Below are 26,499 nucleotides of genomic sequence, written 5' to 3' on the forward strand. Positions count from 1 at the left end.
CTACTTTATCCAGGGGTGCCTGACTGCCTTCGGCTCAGGTCATGATCCTGGGGACCTGGGATCAAGCCCTGTGTTGGGCTCCCTGATCAGAGGGGAGTCTGCTCCTCCCTCTCCCTCTGCTCCTTCCTCCTTTTGTACTCTCTCTCTCAAATAAATAAAAATCTTAAAAAAAAAAAAAAAAGCCCTCCTTTCTCTAACTGTTCCTATTATGAAAGAAAATGTTCAGATATGGCGGGGGGAGCTCTGTGTTTTCATGATTAAATGGCACTCTCCACCACAAAGTCCTCAGTGTGCTGGGGAAAGTTCAGAGCTAGGGGATGGTAAAGGGTGAATGGGAAAGCTAAAAGGAGTCTTTGGGCTGAATGTAGGTTTCTTCCAGAGTCTATAGGAGAGGAGGAGGCAAAGGTGGGAGTGAGCTGAGTTCTCAGTAAGTGGGTTGAAAGAAGCAGGATGAAAGGATGGGAAACAATGAGCACCACCCCCAGACCTGTATCCAAGTGGGAAGGGTTCATGAACTTCGAGAAATTAAACGGGAACTTGAACTACAAAGCCCAAACCTTTAAATTACCCTGGCAGTTGGCAAGGCTAAAAGAATATTTTCACATTATAGAAGCTGTGTGGAAATTATTTGAATCTTGGTATCTTCATCCACAGAGTAAAAAGAATGGAAATAAGTGGGTTTTAAGATTCTCTTAGCTCTGAGATCTCATAATTCTATAATTTGTCTTTGCAAGAGGATTCTGACCACAGCTGTTCAAGTTAAATCCATATCCCTTCCTCCAGCCTGAAAAAGAAAGTCCACAAGTTTGAAAAGGTAATTCTCAAATTATCCCACAACAGTATAGCTAGTGCATTCATTTCTAGCCCAGTAATTGAGCCTCATAAATCAACAGGTTCAGTAATTCACTCTATAACTTTTTTTTAAAGCACCCGCCACATATCAGACACCGTGGGTGCATTCAAGATGCAAAGAGAGATCAGATACATCTGTTCTCAAGTTACTCAGTTAGCTCAAGCCAACACATTTTCCAAAATCTACTCCAAGTATTGTTAAATAAATGAAAGAATAATTATTGTAACTCTGTAATAATTATTCTAAGAGAAATATTCTCCCCTCTTACCAGCACCCTCTAAGGTTGGTAATGTAAAGAAAAGCATTCTTGTCATTTCTCTGGTTGGGTGTTTCCATCTTGGCACCCAGTTGCCAACAGTGAGAGTGTGGGCCAATATTTGATGACTATCAGAGCAGGGCACACCTACCCTTTCTCGATGCTTTTTTGCCCCAATACAGGACTAAACAATAATAAAGGTTTAGGTAGTTCTCTTTGTTAAAGCGTTCAGGAAATATTTCCAAAACCTGACACAGTAGAGGAGTAATGGCGATGAATGGGATCAATTACTATACCACTGGCCACCTCACTCTCTTGAACTCCCAAAAGGAAGTGGCTCCTCTCCTAGTCCATTCAAAGATGCCCTGCATGGATGGTTCATATTCTTTTCCAACTCTGTTTCTTCCTGCTGTTTTCACCCTTAAAGTTGCATCCCTAACTAGTGACCTAGAGTTATAGTCTGACCTCCTTCCCCAGGGTATCCCATACATCCTGACCATCCTGACAAATAAATAACTTCCAGGACTCTGGTCAATTTCTGTTTCTGGCAGATTTCACAATCTTAGGCACCCAATAAATAGCAAATTCTTTCTCCCAGGCATAATTTCTGCTGCTATACAAGTGAAAAAATGGTTTGCTAGCTCTACTCTAGGAAATGATGAGCTTGTGACCTTTGGATTTAGGTAGGCACTAAAGGTAGGGAAACAGTAAAGTTTCCTTATCTTAAAGTATCCATATATAACAGTAACAACAACCCCCCAAAAAAGAAATACAGTGGGCTAATTTCCTTCTATTGGCAGTGTGCATTTTTCCTTCTAACATTACTTTAAGAGTTAGTGCTTATGTTTTCCACCACACTGAGAAGAGAGTTGTACAATCTGATGTACAATCAGATATTGATAAACAGCCTGAGAAAAGAGTGACTCCCCTTGGTGAGATCAAGAAAGTCTTCATAAACAATGTGATATTTAACTTGACATTTGAAGGAAGTTCACCAGGAACAGAGGTGGTGTAAGGGTAGAAAAGCTTGAGGTCCTATTTCAGGCAAGGGGAAAATATGAGCAAGGCACAGAGGAGTGAATCTGCTTGGTGTGTTGAAGACACTAGTAAAAGTTCGCCATTCTTAAACTGTTTGGGGGAATCTCAGACTTGTTGTTTCTCCCCCAGTCACTGCTCTAGGAAAGACTTCTGAAGGTCTATACTACTTTTGAGAAATAGCAATAAGAGATGCTGAGCTGATCCCCAACTAACTTTATAAACATCCTCCTAGTGTTAAAGCTGTCTAGAGGATAACAGATGCAGAGTCAGGAAGAAAAGAACAAAGCCATGTGCAACATTCTTTCTGCATTCTATGTCCCAGATGAAAAACATAAAATCCAATTCCATCTGTCATTTCATGGCTTCTTAAAGTAAGTAATTCAATCTGATCCTTTTTTTCTTCCCCTCCAAAACACATTTAAATAGAAAGAAAGAAGAAAAGAAGGAAGGAAAGGAGGGAGGGAGGGAGGGAGGGAGGGAGGGAAGGAGGGAGAGGGGGTTACTCTGTAGGAAGGACAAGATCAAAGAGTCTACAACACAGCAAGATGGAAGTAGAAGAGAGACTATGAGAAATACCATAAGAAAAGTATAATCTAAGAAATGAGGGATAGTATCTAAATAGAGGAATCAGTGAAGGCCTCCTGAAGGAAGTAGCAAGCAAGGTCATGAAGGTTGGGTAGGAGTCTAGCAGGTGATAATGTGAGGGGAAGGCAAATAGAGCAGAAGGAGTAGCATGCAGTGGGAAAACCCAAAGCATGTGTAGAGTTGTCCAGTAAAACTTTCTGGGATGATGGAAATGTCCATATCTTTACTGTCCAATATGGTAGCCATTAGCTACATGAGGCCACTGAGTGCTTGAAACTTGGCTAGTGCAACTGAAGGACTGAACTTCTAATTTTATATAATTTTAATTAATTGAAATTTAAATAGCCAGTGTGGGAATAAGCAAAGACCATCAAATGAAAACAGTCCAAGGCTATTTACTCAGCGTCTGCTCTAACAAGGAAGTCAGCCACTATCAATTGTTTTGGCAGAGATTCAAAGGCAGGCAGAGGAAACTTTATAATCAAAGAAAGGGAAGGCTCCCAGTATGCCCTGATTGGAGTCTATTGGCACAGTGAAGCTGTAGGAAAACTAATTACAAGTGTGGCATCCTTTGTGATTGGTTAGTGATACATCTTTGGCTTTCTGTGATTGGTCCTAAGTTAGAAGTGGGGGCAAAGCTCAGAGAAGCTGTCAGCTATGAGTCAAGTCCTGGCCATTTGCAGGGATTATTAAAGGCCTTATTGTCTGACTTCCTGTAGTGTTGCCAGTGATAATGGTCTGACTTCCTAGAAGTTTCACTTAATAGATAGCAGGCTGGCTTCTTGGGCTGGTGACTGTAGACCATGGGTTGGCTTTCTAGGCTTTTGTTGCAGATTGTGGGCTTGAGTTCTACTTTAATAAATGGTCTGTCCATTATCTGCATATTTGCTCTCTCATTGCTAGTGGCTAGTGGCTACTGCATTGGACAGTGAAGTACTATAGACAAAAGAAATCCATTCTGGTGGAACACAGGATGTGTTTCAGAAGACAGTAAGAAATAAAGCTAACAGAGGTAAGACCAGAATATAGAAACCAGTGTGCAAACATAAGGAATTTTTATTGGTTTCAATATGAGTAAAATATCATGGAAAATTTGGGAGGAGGAAGCTACATGATCACAGCTTTGCTTTATCAGGATTAATCCAATTTTAATATGTAAAATGAAACTAAGAGGGAAACTTAGAAACAGAGGGACTAGGTCAGCATCCTGTAATAGTTCAGAGAAGGGAAGATGGCATTGCAGGATGCAGGGAAGGCAGATGGAAAAGAATAGAGGCGAAAATAATCTAAATGTATAATATGAAGTTCTTGAAATCTGATTGGATATAAGGAATTAAAAAAAAAAAAAGTTTTCCAAAGGACTTTTGAGCCCAGAGTAGGTAGAAGATTATAGCTCTTTTAAGGACTAAGGAAGTAAGGAAGTAGTGAGGTGGGAGGATGGAGCTCAGGGAAGGTAAATATTGAGCATTCAGACTAGTAAACCTCAGCAGACTGAAAACAAGGAAAACATAGGAAAAACAAATCAGAAGGAACCAAAAGAAAATATGCCTTCAAACAAGAGAGAGAACCCAAGAAAGATTAATAAAAGGATATGCCAATCCTAAATTATTTCATTAAGTAAATAATTATGCATTCACTTCAAATCCATAAGTTATGCTTGAGAGACAGTTTTCAGATGATCACAGTTATATTGGAAGAGTTCTGTTTAACATAAGCAATAATAACAGATGTCATTTTTTTTAAGAAAAAAAAAAAACCTGATTTTGCTCTCTGCTCTGCTTGAGCTCTATCAATTAATTAAAATAAACAAATTTAACAAAGGTCCTTAGTAACATGCCACATTATTGATTAATAAAGTCTTTATAAAAAGAGGTTGCACACTCTTTTCAAGAGATTTTTAATTAAAGAAATATGCACTGGCTTCATTCACAAAAAGATCGACTGCTCATCAAGGCTTTAGGATCAACTAGCATCTCCCCTTCTTGGTTAATTAGTCCAACTTGGTTCACAGCAACTTTCTTTTCTCATTTCATTGTATTCTTTATCTTGGTACTTTTTTTTTTTTTAAGATTTTGCTTATTTATTTATTTATTTATTTGACCTAAAGAGAAACCACAAGCAGGGGGAGCTGGAGAGGGAGAAGCAGACTCCCCCCTGAGCAGGGAGCCCAACATGGGCCTCAATCCCAGGACCCTAGGATCATGACCTGAGCCAAAGGTAGATGCTTAACCGACTGAGCCACCCAGGCACCCCGTATCTTGGTACTTCTGTTTCAAAAGGTTCACATTCAAATGTATCAGCTCCCTGTTTAGCTGACACCCAAGCAATTGGGACCCTTCCCACTGCCGCTGCCTCCACCACCACCACCAACAACCATAGTTATCATCTTTCCAACACCTTCCAACATCTCAAGTGGAAACTGATCAATGACAGACCAGATTGCTCTAAGACAACTGGTAAGATTGAGAAAAATGTCCCATTCCAAGTGGCCTTTCTTGTGTGAGATGGCACCAGGCAGAGACTCTTGCTTGATTCAGTGTCACTTATGAGGTCCCTGATACAGTGTGTTCCCTCAAACCACTTTTGCTGAATGAACTACTAAAAAGAAACAGAAAGAAAATAAAGGCTATAAAACAGGGTGAAAAACCTGATGTAGGCTACAAATCCTCAAAGATCATTGCCTTGTTCATTTATTCAAGTATTTGCTGGGTACCCACACAGGTCAGAGAGTATGCGATATCAGACCCAGTTGCCTGATATACAGTGATGAATAGTCTCTAGCCCCACCCTCCATAAATACATTAACTTAAAGTCTGTGTCATCTATGGTTTCATGCAAAATTGACTATATATCATGCTTAATTCCTGTGCTGCCTAATGCATAGCATTGCCTCGATAAAGTATTTAAAAATCGTTATTGGAAATAAATAGTGCTGAAGGATACCACTGTCATTTCCCAAGAATGTCTGGCTCTTCCTGTTTTCCAGATCTCTCACTCAGTGGTTTTTACAAGATTTGATCAAAAAGGTAACATCACAGGTCAGATATTTTATAATCAGAAAGTAAAGGCACCAGTTTAGAGAACATGTCTTCCAATAGGCTCATAACAAAATCCGAACAAGCTGAAAATCGAATGGAAATTACTCCTCTCGCTAATCCTCCAAGTGAATCTTTGGAGACCAGACATATAATTTCACTAACATTAAGTTTTCCAGCATGATTTCCTCCAACTTCTCTCCTTAAATCAAGATCCTCTCCAAAAACAAACCAAAAGAAAAATTGAATATTTAATCAATTGTTATCAAAAACACATACTTCAAGAGAAGTAATCAAGATATCCTGATAATAAATGCAGAATAATAAAATTGGGGTCATTTATCTTTGGTTGTTTTTCTTTCTACATTCTGAATAATTCACTGATAGCAAAGCACTCATAAACAGGATTTGGTTTGAATCTGTCTCCACACATTTTCTGAGCAATTTCAGTTATCCCTGGGTATAATATATGCTAATCTGGAGTTGAATACAGCCTCAGGTATTATAACATTTGTGTTCTCAGCCTGAAGGAAAGGCATTAATTAACCACAGTTCTAATTCCCCAAGCCAAAATAGAATATCACGGCTGTGGCGATCCCGAAAACAGTAGTCCTATCTGAACATTTTCAAACTTCCAAAGGAGGTTCTAAAATTGGATATCATTATGAAGGCAATGACCCACAACCTCCCTTAGTGGTAAATTCTCTCCCTGGGTTTTTGCCAGCCTGGCAAAAAGATCAATACAATATTCAGATAGATTTATTTCCAATAGACAAATAACTCACATATGGGAAAGTCACTTAATGCAATTCTGAGCTTTCAGACTCCTCCACATCATTCTGCTCCCATGATTGCATTTCTTGGAAGCAGGACAGGCCTTAAGGGAAGTCTCTGAAGCCCTTGGATGCCCCTTCTATGCTCTGATCTACCCTTCACAGTGCTCTGTGTTAACCCTCCTTGAAATCCCATCATATGAATGGATGCTTATCTATCCCCCTGGGAATGAGGTCAGCACTTTCAGGAAGCAGCAGGCCTGGTAAGGCCAAGAGAAGTGGATGTTGGGTTCCTCCTCATTTCAAAGAGACTATCTATCAGGCGGTTTTTGGCAAGCAAAACAACCCAACTCAGATAATGTAGGGAGAAAGGAGATTTAATCAAAACACTCCACAGGACTGGGGAGACCAGAAAACCAGGACTGGAAGAGATACAAATAGAAAATATATACTCTTTCTTGCATAGGAATGAATCATCATGAAAATAGCAATGATGGTATTGGAGAAGCTGCCCTCCACACTCCCCCCCACTCCCCACTGCCGTTACGGGCTCCTAATATGGGCCCTGATTCCTCTTGGCTGCACTCAGTGTTGTGATCCCAAGCCATGAGGGCTCTCATACCCAGAAGTCCCAGAGAAGCAGGACAGTGACAGCATATGAGCCCCAGGTGAGGCACAGGAGAGCCACTCCACAGGCATAAAATGAAAACAAACATAATGACAAGAACAGAACTGATGCTGTCAAAAACCAAATGAAGTCCAAGACACAATGAACAAAGGCTGTTTATTCACAAGTTTGCAGCAAGGGAACCAGCTCTGTCCTCATTGTTTTGTCTCAGTAAGGGTTCAAGAGCGTCTGAAGGAGAGTAGGCTTTATCAGGTGAAAATAGCAAATACTGAGAGCATGTTCGATTGGGAAGCCTTCTATTTAGGTGGGATTTTTGGAAGTGGGGAGATTTTCTAATTGGTCTTCAGGCACATGTGATGGTCTTTGGTTGGCTGCAAGGGGACCACGGACATTTCAAGAAAGAAAGGATTATCCAATGTCAGGATCAGAGAGTTTTCTGTGCTGACTTTTAAGAAATAAGAGTGGGTCCAGGGAATCAAGGCGGCGCTTTGAGCACAATGGTCCTCGTGACAAGGTGACAGGCAGTTTCTCAAAGTTTCAGAAAGAAACTGGGTCAGGAATCAAGGGTGTCCTCATGTAGCACAGACAGAACTAGAGGAAGCAGGTGCTGGGCGGCACTGACAACTATTTTATGGCAGCTGTCTGCCACCTCAGCTGGATCTTACTACTCCAGCCATAGAGGCAGCAGTTCTCCTCAGAAAAATATCTTTATCCTCCATGTCTTGCCTGGGTTTCCATATATTCCTACTCCAAGAGTCCTATCACTTGGGATCATGGGCCTTGTCCTTATGTTTTCCTCAATGCAGTCAGATGCTAAGAATGCTTTGACATGGAAGTAAGGATGCTACACAAAACATGGGTTATAGACTGCGTGTTTGTATCTTCCCCCTCCAAAAAAAAAAAAAATCTTATGTTGAAACCCTAATCCCCAGTGGGATGGTTTTAAGAGGTGTAACTTTGGGACATAATTAGGATTAGATGAGTTCACCTTAAAAGAGTCATGACAGCCTGCTTCCTCTCTGCTCTCTGCCACGTGAGGACACGGGGAGATATCAACAGTCTGCGAGTCTGGAAGAGGGTTCTCACCAGAGCTCGACCACACTGCACCCTGACCTTGGACTTCCAGTCTCCAGAACTGTGCAAAATAAATTTCTGTTGTTTGCAAGCCACGCAGTCTACGGTATTTCTGTTACAGCATCCCAAATGGACAAAGACAACATATTTGGACTAACACATCACTAAAGCTACCACTAAAAGGATAAAAGACACCAGGCAGTCCCTGTTACTGATCCAATAATACAAAATTACAGAATTGTTCTTCAAAATGGCCCAAGGAGACCAAAATCTTTCAAGGTAATAGTTGACCCTCTATCATCTCTTCCAGTACTACTGTATGTGTATGTGTGTTGTATATGCATGCACACACACACACAGAAGTTGAGGATCAAGTTTGGAATGGGTAGAAAGAAAGAAAAAAAATACAAAAAACAAGAGCCCTTTGGAAAATAACTGGAAAAAAAGGCTGTGATGTCTACATAGCCTGATGAAAATTTTATGTAAATGTACATACTTGGTTCCTATTTAGCTTTCAGTAAGAACCAGGTAATGACCATTACCTTTAACATTCCATTAGCTTTTTGTCATATTCCTTAAGAAATTTCCCAGTCAACATTCTCATGCATAATTTATCTTGAATGCTGACACCAACGTCTTTGATTAAGTGCCTCCTACAAATACAAAAAAAGAAAGAAAGAAAGAAAGATATGTAAAATTGTTCAATCTGTCTGCTTCTGTAAATTAATTTAAACTTCTGGAGAAAAGAAGTATCTTAATACAATGCTCATCACACTGAGAGTTTTAAATAAATATGAAATATCATTGTGTATGAGACACCCACATATTTGAGAGAAAGTACCAACAAAACTGCCTTTCAATTCAGAAGGATTTAACATACAGTTTGAATGACATGTATATATTTTCTCTGATATTTTCTGAAAATGTAGAAGAGAGTGTTAATTTTTCCAAATACGTTTTCTTTTGCTTCCCAGCAAAAGTGAGCTTGAACAAAGCAGCCTTCCATCTTCTCCTTTATTAAATTCACATCTGTACCCAAATTGTCCTTCTCATTTGGAGTTTCGGTGTTCCGATTATTGTTGCCTTTTCTTTGTTGTTTTGCAATTGCATAATGTGGTGGTTGCCTTGGTAATAGAAAAGTGGGCTCAAACCTTTTCAAATCATAACCATCTCTATTCCATGTTATTTATTGGATTTTTTTCAGGTATATTTTCCTTTCTATTTTTTTTCTCTTTATGAATTTAAAGTTACTCCTTCCTTTGTCATCCTGATTTCCACTTCCTAAATGCCTCTCAAACTGCCAGTATTTCTTACCTATTCTATTCAAATGGAAAATCAAGCTCATTATTTTATATGCAATTGAAAAATAGACATTTGCATTCGCATTTCAATCAGTATTGTGACTGAACACCACATTCCACATCACATGTGCGCACACAGCCATTCACAGGTACCTCGTCTGTGAGTTACCCTGCTGCATGTATACTATGGTCTGGGGTGCAGGGCAATTAGGAATGGAGGAGTCGGGGAACACTTGTTAAAGCATTCCATGGAGTCCTCAGCCAGCTTCCTTCTGTAAGTAGGCAGAGTTGCTGAAAGCCACCGACCTCTGCTCTTAGCTGCTGTGTGACTGGAAGGAAGACTCCTGCAGTGGCTGGTCAAAGCTCTCTTTTTCTCATGGGTGGCTGTGGAAGGAGGCTGCACCTTAAATATAAAGCAGTAAAGTCCCTCAAGTGTAAAGAGACACCGGGTTTTGATCTGCAGCCCCAGCTTGAGCACTTAGAGCAGGAACGGCCCAGAAGCACACTAATGATTCGTGATTATCAGCATACCACACCTATGGAATTATAAAATTTCAATGAAGAAGGAACTTGGGGAAATTTTGTCCAAGACTTCTGTCTGTAGATCCCCAAATTTCCATAGAGTAACTGGGAACTGGGCTAATGGATCACTCCAATCGTATGTGAAATGCAGGCTGCATGTATGTGTTTTTCTGAAGAGAGAAGCTGGGGCTTTTTTCACATTCTAGTAGAGGCCTGTGATAAGCATAGCATATGCCACAGCTTGCATAGGACAGTCACGTTTATGCCCATGTCCTGGCATAATTATTAATAATGTCCCATTTCACTTTCAAAAAATAATTGAAACATTGTATGGTCTCTCCACTAATTTGGTCCAACCCTCCACTTCTGCACAAAAATTCTGGTACTATTGTATACTTGAAAGTTGCTGTGAGAACGAATCTTTAAATTTCTGACCGCACACACATGATAACTGTGTGAGGTGATGGATGTTAACTAGCCTCATCATGGTGATCATTGTGCAATGATATGGGTGTATCAAATCATCGCATTGTTCACTTTAATCCTACACAATGTTGTTGTCAATTATATCTCAGTAAATCTAGGGGAAAAGTGATTAATTCTGAGAAATAATCATTTCCATTAGCAGAGTATATTCTGAATCAAATTTCCCTGCTGATGTCAGGAATTGGCTTTGGTTATGGTTACTAATGTATTTTAAAAAGGAAATCTCATCTGTATACCATCTTGGGTATTTCCTAGTACTTTCTCAAGATTTCTGGAAAAAATCGGCTATCCAATGATGTCATTCCCCTACTTCAAATCTTTTACTTGTTCTCCAAAGTTTAGGGAGTCAACTCTAAATTCCCTTCTTAAATACGAAGGCCCTTTATGACCTCTCCAGCTTCATTTCTTGCCGTTCCTGACCCACACTCTTCAAGACAGTCATTCCCAACACTGGATTTCCCAACCACACTGCTCTTCCAGGCCTCTCTTGCTTACAAAGGATGTCACTGCTATTCTGAGTCCCCTTCTTCCTCTTTTTCTTTCATCACAAGTGTCCCCTCCTCTAGTGAACTCTCCTCTACTCTCCAGTGAATGAGCCACTTCATTTTTATATTTGAATAGCACTTCTCACAGAAAATCATCATGTTTACTATTATAACCACCAGTTACTTGTCTGTCTTGATAAAATAGACTATAAATTTCTGGGGAAATTGTTCCTTGTGATATTCCCAGCATCTAAGACAGTGCCTGACATGTCATTGCTCTTAAATGTTAGTTGAAAAAATGAATGTATACATTTTGACCAAACAGATTAAGAGGAATGCAGGGAAATTGTGGGGAGTACAGGGGAAGCAACCCAGGTATGAGACAAGATGGATTTGTGGAGACAGGACAGGAGAACGCTAAGAATTTCTATCCTAGGAAAGATAGGATATGAGCTAGCCTATTTTCACATATATCACACATTATCACAATTACAAGGAGGCATATTTGAAGGGATGTGCTAGAATTCTATCAAAAGAGTATCCTTAAACAACACGAAGAAATATTTTTGCCATAATGGTGACTCTACAAAGACTTCCTTAATACATTTTTTAAATGTTATCCCTAGAAATTTAAAAAATTAGATGAAAAACCATCTTGTTCAGGAGTTTGGGTAGATGTGTGAGATGGTCACATAGGGTCTCACAGAATTTAGAGTTGCAAATATCAGTGAGTTCACCTACCTGAGTGAGGACAACACAATGGTGAAGAGTCCAGACTGTGGGTCTAAGAGAGCTGTTTAATCCTAGTTTCACTACTTATTTCTTACTTACTACTTTAATACTTGCTAGCTATATGGCTTTTGTTATCATCAGCATTATTATCTCATGTATAAGGAAGCTGTGGTCCTGAGAGACACAGTGACATAGCTAGGGTCATATAACCAGGAAGTAGTCAAGCTAGGACTAGAATCAGATATTCGGATGTGCAATCCACTCTGTCCATGACATGGGGGCTAGGAACTAAATGAACCAAATACCGCCTAGTTCTTATACGGATGGTATAGCAGCACATAGAATGAAAAACTGCATTAGGAATTCAAAAACTGGAGTCATGTAAACCTGTAACTTTTATTAATGAAAGGATTAAAGTTTCATTTTTGTTAACCTAAATTTTAATTACAAAAACTAAACACTTTTCTTGTGGTAGACTATTTGAAGCCCTCCTTTGTAGCCCCCAAAGCTTTCACGTCACTTTCTTATTTAAAGTTGGGACTTTTAGGGGCGCCTCGGTGACACAGTCATTTGGACAACTGACTTTTGGTTTCTAGTCAGGTTGTGATCACAGGGTGGTGGGATCTCAGGATCGACCCCTGCGTCAGGCTCCATGCTCAGGTAGGCATCTGCTTCTTCCTCTCCTTCTGCTTCTGCCCCTTCCTCCGCTCATGCTCTCTTTCCCTCTCTCTCAAGCTCTCTAAAATAAATAGACAAATCTTAAAAAAAAAAAAAAAGTTAGGACTTTTTAAGGCAATTGAAAGTTTGGCATTACAGCCTCCAAAAAAGAACTGAAAAATTTTTGGCTTTCCAAAGTTTATTGCCTGCAAGAAGCTTTGTATCTATTATTTAGAAAAAGCTGATTGATGGAGTGTTTTTGCTTCCACCTAGACGCTTGATGTCAAATAGATCGAGGGAAAGCCATGTGACTACAGTTCGCACACTCTGCTTAGGAGATATGTATGTTTTGTTAAACAGCTGGAGGCCCAGGGCTAGAAGGTTTAATGTTTAATATTTTTCTTTTGCTGAATACATTTGGGAAGTGATTTTTAGCCATCTTTTCCAATCTCATTTTTTTGCTTTGTAAATTTTTTTCTAGAATAAAATGTAGCTAAAATTTTGTTATAAGATGGAAACTCAAAAGATTGTAAATAAAAATCATAAGGATTCATGGAATCATCACTCCATTTGTATTTATAGAATTCATGTGTCTCTAGTATTTTTTCAATGATTATTTCATAGCAAGGGAGGTCGTTTTCTCTCAGTAATCTCTGTCCTCTAAAATTCAATTCACAATAATCTTTTTCTTACTAAGTTGAATGGATTGTCTTCTTCTCCAGTGTGAGGAATATTTTAAGAAACCTAATGACTAGGTGATTGCAAATCTTTCTGCTGCTATTAAAAATAATGCCTCATTTTGGGCTGAATATTAAGAATCTGCACTGTGCTTGCTGTTTAAAGTGTCTTTTAAATGTCCACAATTGAATTACAGCCTTATGTTCAATCATGAACCATGAAATTAGTTGGTATAACCAATGTTCTGCGACTCAGGACCTGGAAAAAAAGGCTATAATTCAAAATTACTAAAAAGTGTCTCAATTAAAACTGAGCTGTTAAACTTTCTAAAGGCCTTGATTACATTGGTTACTCTACCAAAAGGTAAAACAAAACACAAAATAATTCCACCCATATGCATGATTATTTTATAAAAACAAGCAAACTTTTAAACCAGATAAAGTGGATTTTAGTGACAGAGAATATCATAAACTTAAGTTTCTTCATTTCGATGTGTTTTTTTAAGATTATTTATATATTTATTTAAGAAAGAGAGAGCACAAGCAGTGGGGGAGGGGCAAAGGGGAGAGAGAAGCACACTCCTGTTGAACAGGAAACCCCACTCGGGCCTTGATCCCAGGACCCTGAGATCATGACTTAAGCAGAAGTCAGATGATTAACCAGTTGAATCACCCAGCTGCCCTCTTTATTTCTGTTTTTTTTAGTGAGAGTTGGCATTATGTTTACACATTAATACTTGTTTATATTTTGGGTGGATTTCTGATTCATTCAGTTAAGTGCTCATCATTTCACACCAACTTAGGATATTATACAATGATCAAGCAGACTACTCTAAGATCTGAATTGACTTGAAAGTCAGCCCATTCCTGTAGCATGTGTTCTTGCGCGATGACACTCCCACTATGTGACAAAAGCAGTTACCAGGATCTGGATCTTTGCTACTCAGCAGAGGTCTACGGAATACAGTGTAGACACTGCCTGGGAGTGTGCTAGAGAAGCAGAATCTCAGACCTTACCCTGGAGCACAATCCACACTTTAACAAGATCTCAGGTAAATCAAATGCATGTTAAGCTTTGAGAAGCAATGGTATAGTTTATTGGCCCAAAAGAGTAAATTCTTCCTTAATTGCCCAAAATAATACCTAGGAAGAAAATTAAGCAAGTTTTAGGAGAAAAAAAGTTTATGGCACCTACCATGTGCAACTTTAGACTTTACCTCATTTAATCTTCATTAAAAACCCTGCAAGGTAGTTTATCACCATTTTTATAGGGGATGAACTAAGTACCTTGTTAAAGATTACACAGCTAATAAATGTTGGAACAAAGGTCCAAAACAAGGTCAGTCAGGCTCCAACACTTCCTATCTCTTTTCCATTAATAACACACCACCCCTTATCTTGCTCATTTTTTATACCACTAAGAACCATTAAATGTGTTCAATATGGGCCTTAGGTTGAACTTTATCATCAAAATCCATTTATTAAATTCACTTGGTTGGTCACTTACATTTTCACATTTTGTGTCCAAGGCTATCCTGCCTTGGTTATATCCTCAACACAGCAAACTGAGCTGTTTGTCATACTGCCAAGGTCCATTGATGGCACATCCTTTTCCCTTGACCTCAGAATTTATCTTTTCAATAATTTATGGATGCAAATATTTTCAAGGCTTATTGAAGACAAAATGGTCCCAAAATCTTATTGTCAAACACCATGCTAAAAATTACATACAAATCCTGCAAATTGTGTCCCACTAGCTACATGATTGAGAATTATCAATCTTTCCTTTTGTCAGGGAAGAGAATGACATATAAAAAGTTCCACCCTGGTCACCTGTCACACCATTGCCCCTCACCACCTAGAGACATATTGTAATTCAGTCATCCACCACATTAGATTCTGGATCTGGTTTTCAGAAATCAGTGGCACGTAAGATTTCTAATCCAACGGCACATAAGAATTTCTTCTAGGGAAATCATAGATGTCTGGTGACTAGGCTGCAACTTGAATTAAAATGTCAACGTTTTTTTTTTTTTTCCTTCAGAGAAAGAGTCAAGTTCACCAGTGAATGAACTTAGAAGCAACCAGTCAAACCTATTATACTCGTTATTCATAATAAAATATTCTATGGCAACAAATGCGTGGTCACACAAAGATTTACCTTCTTTCCACAGATACTTGATTACAAGAGGGAACAGGTGGAAATTAAAGTAATTATTTTGTCATATATGCCATGGACTTTTAATGCCTCCTCTCTTTACCAATGGAAACAAGGACATCATTTCTTTTAAATCTGATCAATTACAGGTAACTCAGAACCATTTCAGAGGCCTGCCTTTTCAAGATCAGTTCTTGTGGAATCACTTCTAGTACTAATTTCTGTGTCACTTCAAAAAATGTATAGATTATTCTTCTAAATTGGGTTCTTAAACTACTTCATTCCTCTGTCACTAAGCTACTCGTATGAATAGATGGGTATTATTCCTGGACAACTTTTCGTACCTTCTCTAGACGTAACATGTGTTGGCTAAACCTATTTAAACTTTCCTTTCTTTAATTATATTCATTAATATAATAAATATATGTATCTCAAGTATCAATTTTGGAGTGATTTATTTAGGATCATGTTTTGACCAAATCTTTCATTCCTAGTAACTTGAAGTCAAACTTTTTCATTTATGAAATGAAACAGCTATATTTTATCTTCAGCTATAATCACTGCCTATAGATTAATTTGGGGTAGTAACATTAATAACAATTAAATTTTGTATAGGAGATTGCTATTTACAAAGAAATTTCACGTGTTTTAGATGTTACTTCAGATGTTTCAAAGTAAGTATATCAAGATGTTTATAAGTAAGTATATCAAGAAATATTTTCCACTTCAGTTTCCACATCTTAGAAATCTGAATGAATCTAAAAAGATAAAAATATGGAGCCACTCTAGCTGAATGCTCACTTGTGCACATGACAGTCTCCTTAATAAACAGTTATTGCTGTGGAACAGTGAAGTGCTACAATTGCCTTGTTTATTCAAAGCTACACAGATTTCTATTTTTGGCCTCATTCAAAGTGAACTCAGAAATGCAAATAGAGATTTGAGCAATCAGAAGTGCTTCCTGTTACCACTAGAACTGTTACCACTAGTTCATGATGAAAGCTGCTAGGTCAACTCTCTACACCAAGTAGAAGCTAATGATTCCATAAATATCTAGTTAGCTTCAAGTACAACAGATCCCTATGAATTTTGAAGTTCTATATTTAACTTTGGATTTCTAGAGCCCTTGCAAACCATCACTTAGAATCACTTACTTCTTCACTCATGGACAAGAGCTCATCTTATGTGAAGAAAAAAGATCACTCATGCACCGTTGGTGGCAATGCAAGGTAATACAGCCATTATGTATGAAGGAAAATGTATGTATGGAGGTTCCTAAAAAAATTAAAATAGAATTACCATATGATCCAGTAATTACATTACTAAGTATTTGCCAAAGAAAACAAAAACACACTAATTTGAACAGATACATGAACCCCTATGCTTGTTGTAGCATTATTTGTAATAGCCAAGATACGGAAGTAACCCAGGTGTCCATCTCTAAATGAATGGATAAAAGAGATGTAGTATTTACATACATACAATAGAATATTACTCAGTCATAAAGAAGAATGAAATCTTGCCCTTTGCAACAATACGGATGGATCTAGAGGGTATAATGCTAAGTGAAATAAATGAGTCAGAGAAAGATAAATGCCATATGATTTCATTCATGGGGAAATTAAAAAACAAAACAAAGAAAGAAAAGAGAGGGGAAAAAAAAAAAAACCAGACCCTTAAAGATAGAGAATAAGTTGGTAATTGCCAGAAGGGAGATGAGTGGGGGGATGGGTAAAATAAGTAAAAACGATTAAAGAGTACACTTAACTTGATGAGCACCAAGTAACATATAGAATTGTTGAACCATTATTTGTATACCAGAAATTAATATAACACTGTATCTTAATTATACTTGAATTAAAAATAATAATAAAAATACAAATAAAAAAGAATGCATCTTAAATATACACATTTATGGGGCCCCTGTGTGGGTTCAGTAGGTTAAGGCCTCTGCCTTCGGCTCAGATGTCATGATCCCAGGGTCCGGAGATCGAGCCCCGCTTCAGGCTTTCTGCTCAGTAGGGAGCCTACTTCCTCCTCTCTCTCTGCCTGCTTCTCTGCCTACTTGTGATCTCTGTGTGTCAAATAAATAAATAAAAATCTTTAAAATATATATATATATATATATATATACACACACATTTATGATAAGAGAGATCACCTTTTATTTGCCTATGTATTACACTAAAAAGGCAAATACTAACCTACTAAACACTGAAGAATTTCAACTCTTCTCATAAACACAAGAAAGGTGTGACATAAGATAAAGTGCTGATTTAAAGAAATAAGTGGTGAAAAGTGACAGCCCAGTCTCCAGAATCACAAATGGTGCTCTGACAGGAACATGGTGGAAATTTTGTAGAAAGCCCAGGGACTACCTTTGTTAAAGCTATCTTCAAATATATTTTTTTCACAGATGCTATTGGTGCCCACCCACATGTGCTTTTTTGGTGAGGTCCACTCATTTCCCAGCTGTGTGAGTGTTGGCTGCTCGTGGCTCATACCTCATTCTGCTCCACAGACTGCCTTTCACTGGAGGAAGCCAGTTGACCTGGAGATTTCTAGGAGATGACATCCTCCCTGCAGAGGTGGTCCATAGCCAATCACAACTGACGTGAGGTGTAACAGTCCAGCACCCTTGCTTCTGAAGCAAAACTATGTCTGTAGTACAATTCATGCTCCAGAGCCCCCTCTGGAATTAGGCTGAGGCTAGACTCCTCCCAAAGCCATGTTTTTGGCTAGCCTCTTTTACTGCTCTATTCTGTTTCCTTTGGTTTCTTACAGGTTACTCCTGAGAGCTCACCCTTGATAATTCATTTACATAAAAACCCTCATCTCAAACCTCTCCTCTAAGGAAGCCTACAAAGAAACTATTTCATACTCTTAAATTGTCATTGTTGATGACAATAAAAACTGGCACTAAAATGTAACATGGCACAAATAGATCAATGGGACAGAATAAGGGGACTAGAAATAGATCTACACTCCTATGACAAATTGAATTTTAACAGAAGCATTAGAGCAATTCAGTAGGGAAAGAAAAATCTTATCCAAAAAATGTACTAGAACAACTGAATAGTCCTATGGAAAAGAAGTGGACCTTAACCCTTATCTCACAACACATACAAAAATTAATTTGAGATGGATAGTAGACCCAAACATTCAATTAAAGCTATAAAACACTTAGAAAAATTTTATGAAAATACTATCTAAAAACCTATTAAAATAATAATCAGTAAGGGGAAAGGAAGGAAGCACAGATGAAACAAGACTGGCAGGATGTTGATAGTTATTGAGCTGGGTGATGGGTGGTTGGGGCTCATAATTCTATTCTGCTTATACATGTACATGCATATGTATAAACCCATACATGGTGAATTGATTTTCTACAAAGGTGCCAAGGGGAGCGAATAAGTTTTTCAATAAATAGTAATGGAAAAAACAGATATCCATGTTTAAAAAAATAAACAACAACCCTCACTGACTCACTAATCCTACAAGAATTATTTCTAAATGGTTCTCAGACCTAAACATAAATCCTCACACTATAAAACTTCTAGAACAAAATACAGGAGAGAATTTATGTAACTTCTGCATCACAAAATTTCTTAGATAGAATACAAAAACATGAACCATAAAAAATCTTGATAAATTGAATCTTAACAAAATAAAAAACTTCTGCTCTTCAAAAGACACTGTTAACAAAATAACAAGGAATCCCAAGACCAGGAAAAAAATATTCTCAGTACATATTTCTAACAGAGAAGTATCTAGACTATATAAAAAACTTCATGATATGAAGGCCAAAAACCCAATATAATCATAGGTAAATGACATGAACAGTTACTTCACCAAAAAAAGATATTTGAATGCCCAATAAGAACATGAAAAGATATTCAACATTACTGTCATCAGAGAAATGCAAATTAGACCATGAAATAACAATATAACCGTGAGAATGACTAATATTAAAAACGCCTAGGGGCCCCTCAGTGGCATAGTCGGTTAAGTGGCCAACTCTTGGTCTTGGCTCTGGTTGTGATCTCAGGGTCCTGGGATAGAGTCCCGCTTCGCGGAGCCTACTGCAGGATTCTCCTTCTCTCTCTGCCCCTGCCCCCACTTGTTCACAGGCTCTATAAAATAAATAAATGCATCTTTTATAAAAACAGAGAGAAAAAACAAAATAAAATAAAAAAAAAAAAAAACAGAGAGAGAGGGGCACCTAGGTGGCTCAGTGGATTAAGTCTCTGCCTTCAGCTCAGGTCATGGTCTCAGGGTCCTGGGATGGAGCCCCACATCAGGCTCTCTGCTCAGCAGGAAGCCTGTCTCCCCCACTCTCTGCCTGCTTCTCTGCTTACTTGGCTCTCTCTCTTTCAAATAAATAAATAAAATCTTTAAAAAAATAAAAAATAAAAGTTAAAAAACAGAGAGACAATACCTAATATCTCCAAGTGCTGATGAGAGTAAGGAGCAACTGGAACTCTTATGTGTTGCAGTGGGCATATAAAATAGTCCAACCATTCTGGACAAGATCTGATAGTTTCTTACAAACCTAAACCTACACTTACCATACTCAAAAACCCCACTAGTAGGTTTTTATCCCAGAAAAATGAAAATCTATCACTTAAAAAAATTTATATGAAAAAGTACAGCAGCTTTACTCATCACAGGCAAACTGGAAATAGTTCAAAGGCCCAGCAGTAGGGAACTGGATGAACACACCTGTGTGCAGTCAAACAATGGGGAAACAGAGTGGAGCAAAGAAGAAACACCACCGGCAAAGAGTTGATAGTTGTTGAAGCTGGATAATAGAGAGATGGGGGTTCATTATACTAGTCTGTTTACTTATAGTGTATGTTTGAAAGTTTCCATATAAGTATTTTCAAAATCATTTTCCAAAAATTATTAAAAGCATCTATTCATTGAGTTTATAATTCCTCCTCTGAAAAACCTACTCTAGAAAACAGTCAAAAAGAGGAAATAAGCTACATGTGTGCAAATATTCATCTGATCTGATTTACAGTGTTGGAAAATTTGAAAAGAACCCAAACAGACAAAAACAAAGAAATGTTAAAGAAATCATACTTTATAGAATATTACGCAGATGTCATAAACCGTTAATATAAATGATAGCTAATATTTATTGTGTACTTTTGATGTGGTAGGCCCTATTTGAGCACTTTAGTTAACTTATCTAACATTAATAATATGTAAGAAAAATAGGTCGTTTAACAAATTGTATCTGCTACACACCACGAACTGTGCTAGGCACTGGGAATACAACAGTGACTGAGAATATGCTATCTTTAGTCTCATGGAGCTTTGAAAAGCCTGTCAGAAGATACAGATAATTTAAAAAATAATGACAAAAAATAAAGAAACAATTACAATACAATGCAATAAATGCATCAAGAGGAAAAAATAAAATGTTAATCTTTTGATTTAAGCGGCAAAGTGAATGGGTAAGTGCAGTTCCTCTGTGGCAGCTACGTAAGGGGACAAGCAGTAAAGGACAAGTATTTGACTTCTCCAGGTGATGTAATTACAAAATTAATTTTAATCTGGAATTCCGTTCATGTTGCTACAATATTTTCACTGTCACAGAATTAGATCACATTAATATCAGTCAGCATAGTCATGAGAAGGATTTGTTGCGTGATAATTTTATCATCATTTTTTTCAATCAGACTAGTTTGTCAAATCTTTCTTGGGCTTCTCCTACTAATCAATGTTAACAGAAAAAGGATTCACTGGTCCTAATTCACCATATACTGAAAGTCTGACCTAGTTAGTCTACTTAGAGGAGTTCTTAACCTGGCTGCACATTAAAGTCACCACAGGAGCTTTCAAAACCTAATGATTGATGTCTGGACCCCACCCCAAGCCAATTAAACCTGATCTCTGAGGAAAGGGCACGTTGATCTACTGGAAGAGCCATGGGTCACTTTTTCCATTTTTCCCTAGGTCTTTGTTGAGCTCTTTCCCTTCAGGAAGTTGATCTCCATAATTACTCTATTTTTGGCTGGAAAGATAATTAAATGTACTGATGTAGACACTTTGAAAAGTGATTAAACAAAATATAGGCTTTCTATTCATTTATCCATATTCTAAACTCCTCTGCTCTGAGCAGTGCACATTTTAGATGGCTTAGCCACCCACAACAACACAATAGGGCGCGAAGCACAACTGAGAAAGCAAAGTTAGTTATTTTCATCAACCAGGATTTTCATCATTGCTCAATACAACAGATAAGACAGTGTATGCAGACAGTGGAGAAAGCATGTGACCTAAAATAACATCAGAGCTCAGAGAGGTGGACACAACAGGCTAAAATGTGGATAGTCCTGTTGCAAGTAAAATGGCAAATAAAAAAACAAACCAACAATTCTCCTGGTCCATTTTCCCCATCTGTCCTCCCAAACATCCCATGTGCCAACTCATGCTCCACACAAAGAAATGAGATGACTCAAAAAGAGCTTATTCAAGGGGGTGAATAATGCCTATGTCTCTTCATTCTTTTTTTTTTTTTTTTTGAGATTTTATTTATTTATTCAAGAGAGAGTGATAGCAACAGAGAGCACAAGGGGAGGGAGCAGGAGAGGGAGAAGCAGGCTCCCTGCTTCAACTCGGGGCTTGACCCCAGGACTCTGGGACTGAGTCGAAGGCAGATGCTTAACCGACTGAGCTACCCAGGTGCCCCTTATCAACTCCTCATTCTTTGTGAGCTACTTTCTCTTCTTCGTTTTTCCTCCCTGGCTACATGGAGGTGGGGCGTGCAGCGGCTGAGCCTCTTCTATGTTTATGCAGGTTGTTGTAGTACATTTTGGGGAGTTCTCATGTGCAAGGCAGGGATAATAGCAATTTAACTTGCTTGATACAGTACTTAGCACAGTAGCACATGGATGTGGATACCTAATAAGCCATGGAGTAAAATTAGCCTAATTCTGTTCAGATTCCTTGTTTCATCAGCCTTTGGGGAGACAATGATAATTAGTTGAAATAGCTGGAGAAAAACACTTAATCATAGAAAACCAATGCAGAAAAATTACCAAAGACAAATTGTCTTTGCCTAAGGTACATTTCTGTCTGTGAAAAAGAGCAAAAGTAAGCAACCTTGAAGTCCTCCAAAGCTTACGTGCCAAAATGTTGGGATTTTTGTTCCCCTTGCGTTTTAGTATAATCACTCTGGGCAGACATTTAACTCAAATTCTCAGATGGGTCAAGCTTTCCTCTGACCTTATCAAATAATTAATGTGAGATTTTTACAGAAACCTCCACAGCTTATTTTACTCATTAATATGAAATATAATTAAATGCACAGCAATGACTCTCAATTAATTGCTCAATACTTTCAAGTTTAGAGATAATCACTTTTTCTTAAATACATACAGACTGATATCATTTTTGATACACTGACTCGCATAATGTTCAACAAGGTAATTAAAAACAACAAAAAAGCAAGCGTTGTCTAAAATAATGAAACTGTTTTAGCTCCTTGAGTTCAAATTGAGCACCCTTCTGAAATTGAAAAGTATGATTAAATAAGAGTAAGGTTATAAAGTGTGGGTGGATAGATACAAGCTGTCCTTTTTCCAACCTGGACAGCCCTTTAAGGCTTGTCGAATATCATTAAGGTATCAGTAATGGAAAATTGCCTTCGTAGCAAAACTCACACTCAAGGTAGGGAAACTTCATACACTTCAACTATATAGTAATACGAATGCACAAACCCAACAAATATTGGCTGCAATGCATTTAATTTTTTTTAAATTCCATGCTGTCATTTTGTAACGATACAACCCACATTCTCACACTGAGTAGGTATGGGACCTCTGGGTTGCTTCTGCCTGCCAGCTTCCTCTATCTTAGGGCTGCGGCTCACCTCCTAAAGAGACTCAGGGCCTGCATGGCTTGACTTGGGCTCTTATTTGCTTTTACTTTTGGAGAATACATCAGCAAGATTAATGACAGCTTTAGCTTAATGGCTATGCAAAATTATAACTTTGGTTCTGCCTCCCTATTTCCACCTTATATGCTCTTTAGTAAAGTCATATATTGCAAACACCAAGCCAAGGAAGGCAAGCAGCCCGTGTTTGTGGAGCACCTGTTACTGCACACCTCCAGGGTGAGAAAAACAGGAGTAGGAGGCACACCCACAGAATTGCTAATGCTAGTGAGCCAGAGATGCTGAAAATGAAATCTATGCCAGGGAGCCATCTGCCTTTGACAGAGAACTTGCAACCGTGTCAGCAGTAAAAATCATTTCAGAGGCACAGGCTGAAAAATCAGCTCTGACCTCTCAAGAACAAAGATCAGCATCGCCTCTTCTGCTACAGCTGGTTTAATGTAACCCCCCAGGTAATGTTTTCCGAGTTCTAGCTTCTTTTTGACTTCACACATCCTTTTTGCCTCTGAAATATGAAATACACTGGACTTTCTGAAGCCTGGCTTTAAAGGAATGGATCTGAAGTTCTTTCTCTCTCTCCACTGTGTCTTGAAGTTTAAAGGCAGACATGCTTGGCTGCTGGGGGATGGCTATGGGGTGTTGTGTTTGGTACTTAAGGCATTGATTGTATGAATGAGCAATGCCTTGAAGTACACTTGATAGTTGTCAGTGAAGGTGGAGCTAAAACCCAGAGCCTAACATAGTGGGATTGGTTCAGCAGAGTTTGCATAGTCTCTGCACAGAGTAGCTGTCCAAAAAAGTTTGTTAAGAATGAATGAAAAATTGAATGGACTTGGGCCAATGCGTGAAATGGTGCAATCATTCACCACCTACCATCTCTACATGTCTGGGGTTTAGCTTCTCTACACCTGCTTCAGGCCAGCTTTTCTTTCCTTCTATATCTTTACAGTAGGACCCCAGGACCTCTTATGTTTCAGGCCTGCAGTTTCCCCTGACTTTTCCAGAAATTCTTCCACACCCTTCTCCCCCTACTTTTCCAAGGCCCATGGCTCCTTCCCCTGAACCTGCCCCAGTCCACCTCACATAATGCCTCCAAAGGGACTATCTGAAGAACTGATAAACCCTTGGTTTATGTGATTCAAATTAACCTAAACAAAGTCAATTGTAAATCACAGTCCCTGTCCATGTCATTTTTATTCCTAACAAATTTATTCCTAACAGGCTTCTCATATTACCCCATTTTAAACTACTTTAGGTTGCTTGTATGCAATAATTTATTATTTTTAAAGAAATAACAGTAACATTTATCTTTATAAAATCCATAGTCCATGTAGTTGTTATTTTATCTCCATTTTTAAGAATGCTGTTGTTCATCTTTTCCTATAGTGTGGCTCCCTAGGGGACCTCTCCAGTAGGTGTGCCTGTGTGGGGGGCTCCACAGAGTGTTTGGAAAATAGAACCACAGAATATTCAGTGGAAGAGACAGACCCATGACAAGACAATTTCGAAAAGCTGCACCTGAACTATCTTGTAAGTAATGCATTGAGCAGCATGCCTCACTTTGATTGAACAAGTGTGCTTTGAGAAAAAGTTGTTTTAAATGTCAAGCATCAAATTCTTTAAACAATTCTATACTTCCTTGATTCTGGTTCTAATTTTCATCCAGAAATCAAACAGAAGAGTCTATTTCAAGGCAATATCTGTTGCCTCAAACAGATATGATCAGATATGATCAGAAAATGATATCCAACAACTGTATCATTTATATTTTGTAGTTGATGATGATTCCATAGAGGTGAGCCATTGAAAAAAGAAGAAACCAGACTCCTAGGCCGAGAATAAACATGGCTTGTTCAGTCAGTTAGTAGCATTATATCTGAATCTTAGCTCTCACTTTGACCTTCATGTTTTTAGTTGTTTCTCTTATTGGTAGGAGGGAAGGTCCCAGCTCAAGTAAAAATGCGATTCAACATGTGCTAGCAAGCCTAGGGTTAGAGAGGTGCCACTAGGGGTTACTTGCATGAAGATCTGAGGATACTCAAGCCAGAGAGGCAACAACTAATATTTGGGGGAAATGGAGACAAGTTGGGAGGGACAGAAATTTGATTTCCAAGATAAGAGGCCAGTCACTGGACTGGAGGGAAGCACAGTGTGATAGCCTACAAGCTCAATTTCCCAGGGGCTCAGTTAAAGGCCTATGACAGAGGACCAATGAAAACCAAAGGTTTTTTTTTTAACTACAATTTAAATTGGCATGAAAAGGGCAAGGTTGTCCCCCAGGACTGTCTCCCAGCCAGGAGCTGCCACTTGCTTTTCTCAGCCAGAAATTAATCAAAAATCTCCTGTAAAATAAGAATGACAAGAAAAAATATTATTTTTGCTGTACTTATCTGGCTTTAGGCAGTGAGCTAATGCTTTATGTACATTGTGTTCATCAAAATATCAGCGATCTCAACTTCAAGATTCTCAGTTTAAGCTCAGGCACCAAGTGCAACATCTAAACATTGCTCTGGTCTATATGAGAAGCCCCAGTAGCAAGACATCTTCAGTGAGCATCTATGCCTAGATGCTGAATTTTATATCTGTAGTAGCTAGCCTCCAAGATAGCCCCAATGATCTCTCCTTCCTGGTATTTATGTCCTCATATAATTCACCCTCCTTGCTGAATAGGATTAAACCATGGAACCAGTAGAATATTACAGTAATGTTAGTGTTTGACTTCTCAGGATAGGTCATAAAAGACATTGCAGCTATACATTTTTCTTGGATTTCTCTTGGATCACTTGTTCTGTGAAAAGTCAGCCATCATGAAAACTCAAACAGCCCTATAGATAGGATACATAGTGAGGAACAGAGAGCTCCTGCCAAAAAGCCAGTGACAAATTGAGGCTTCCTGCCAACAACCTTTTAAGTGAGCCATCTGGGAAGCAGATCTTCCTGCCCCAGTCGAGGCTTCAGTTGACTTCATCCCAAGCCAAAAATTTAACTTCGCCTCATTAGAGATCTCACGCCAGAACCAACCAGCTTAGCTACTGTGAATTCCTGACCAATAAAAACAGTGAAATAATATATGTTTATTAATTTAAGCTACTAAATTTTTGGAACAACTCATTACATAACAATTGACAACCAATATCGATTTTGGTACTTTTATACTTGAAAATGAGGTACCAGAGTAACAAGCAACAAAAAGTATGGATGTGGCTTTGGAAAAGGCAGTGGGCAGAAGCTGCCTAGACTCTAGGGAGAGTATTAGTGACAGCCTCAAGTGTAGTGAACAGCCTGCTGATTGAAGTCAGACTGACTTTGAAGAAGGGATGAGCGGGGGACTAA

At 38.5% G+C, this 26,499-nt stretch overlaps 1 long non-coding RNA gene across 1 annotated transcript; it reads right to left on the minus strand.

Moving 5' to 3' along the window:
- Positions 1–581: 581 nt before the first annotated feature.
- Positions 582–16,484, minus strand: LOC125096308 (uncharacterized). Its single transcript, XR_007126133.1, has 3 exons — positions 16,415–16,484; positions 8,785–8,895; positions 582–784 (listed from the first exon to the last, which is right to left on the minus strand). It is a non-coding gene; the product is annotated as an uncharacterized LOC125096308 (long non-coding RNA).
- Positions 16,485–26,499: the final 10,015 nt, after the last annotated feature.

Source organism: Lutra lutra, chromosome 3 (genome assembly GCF_902655055.1).
Source record: "Lutra lutra chromosome 3, mLutLut1.2, whole genome shotgun sequence".
NCBI classification, from domain to species: Eukaryota; Metazoa; Chordata; class Mammalia; order Carnivora; family Mustelidae; genus Lutra; species Lutra lutra.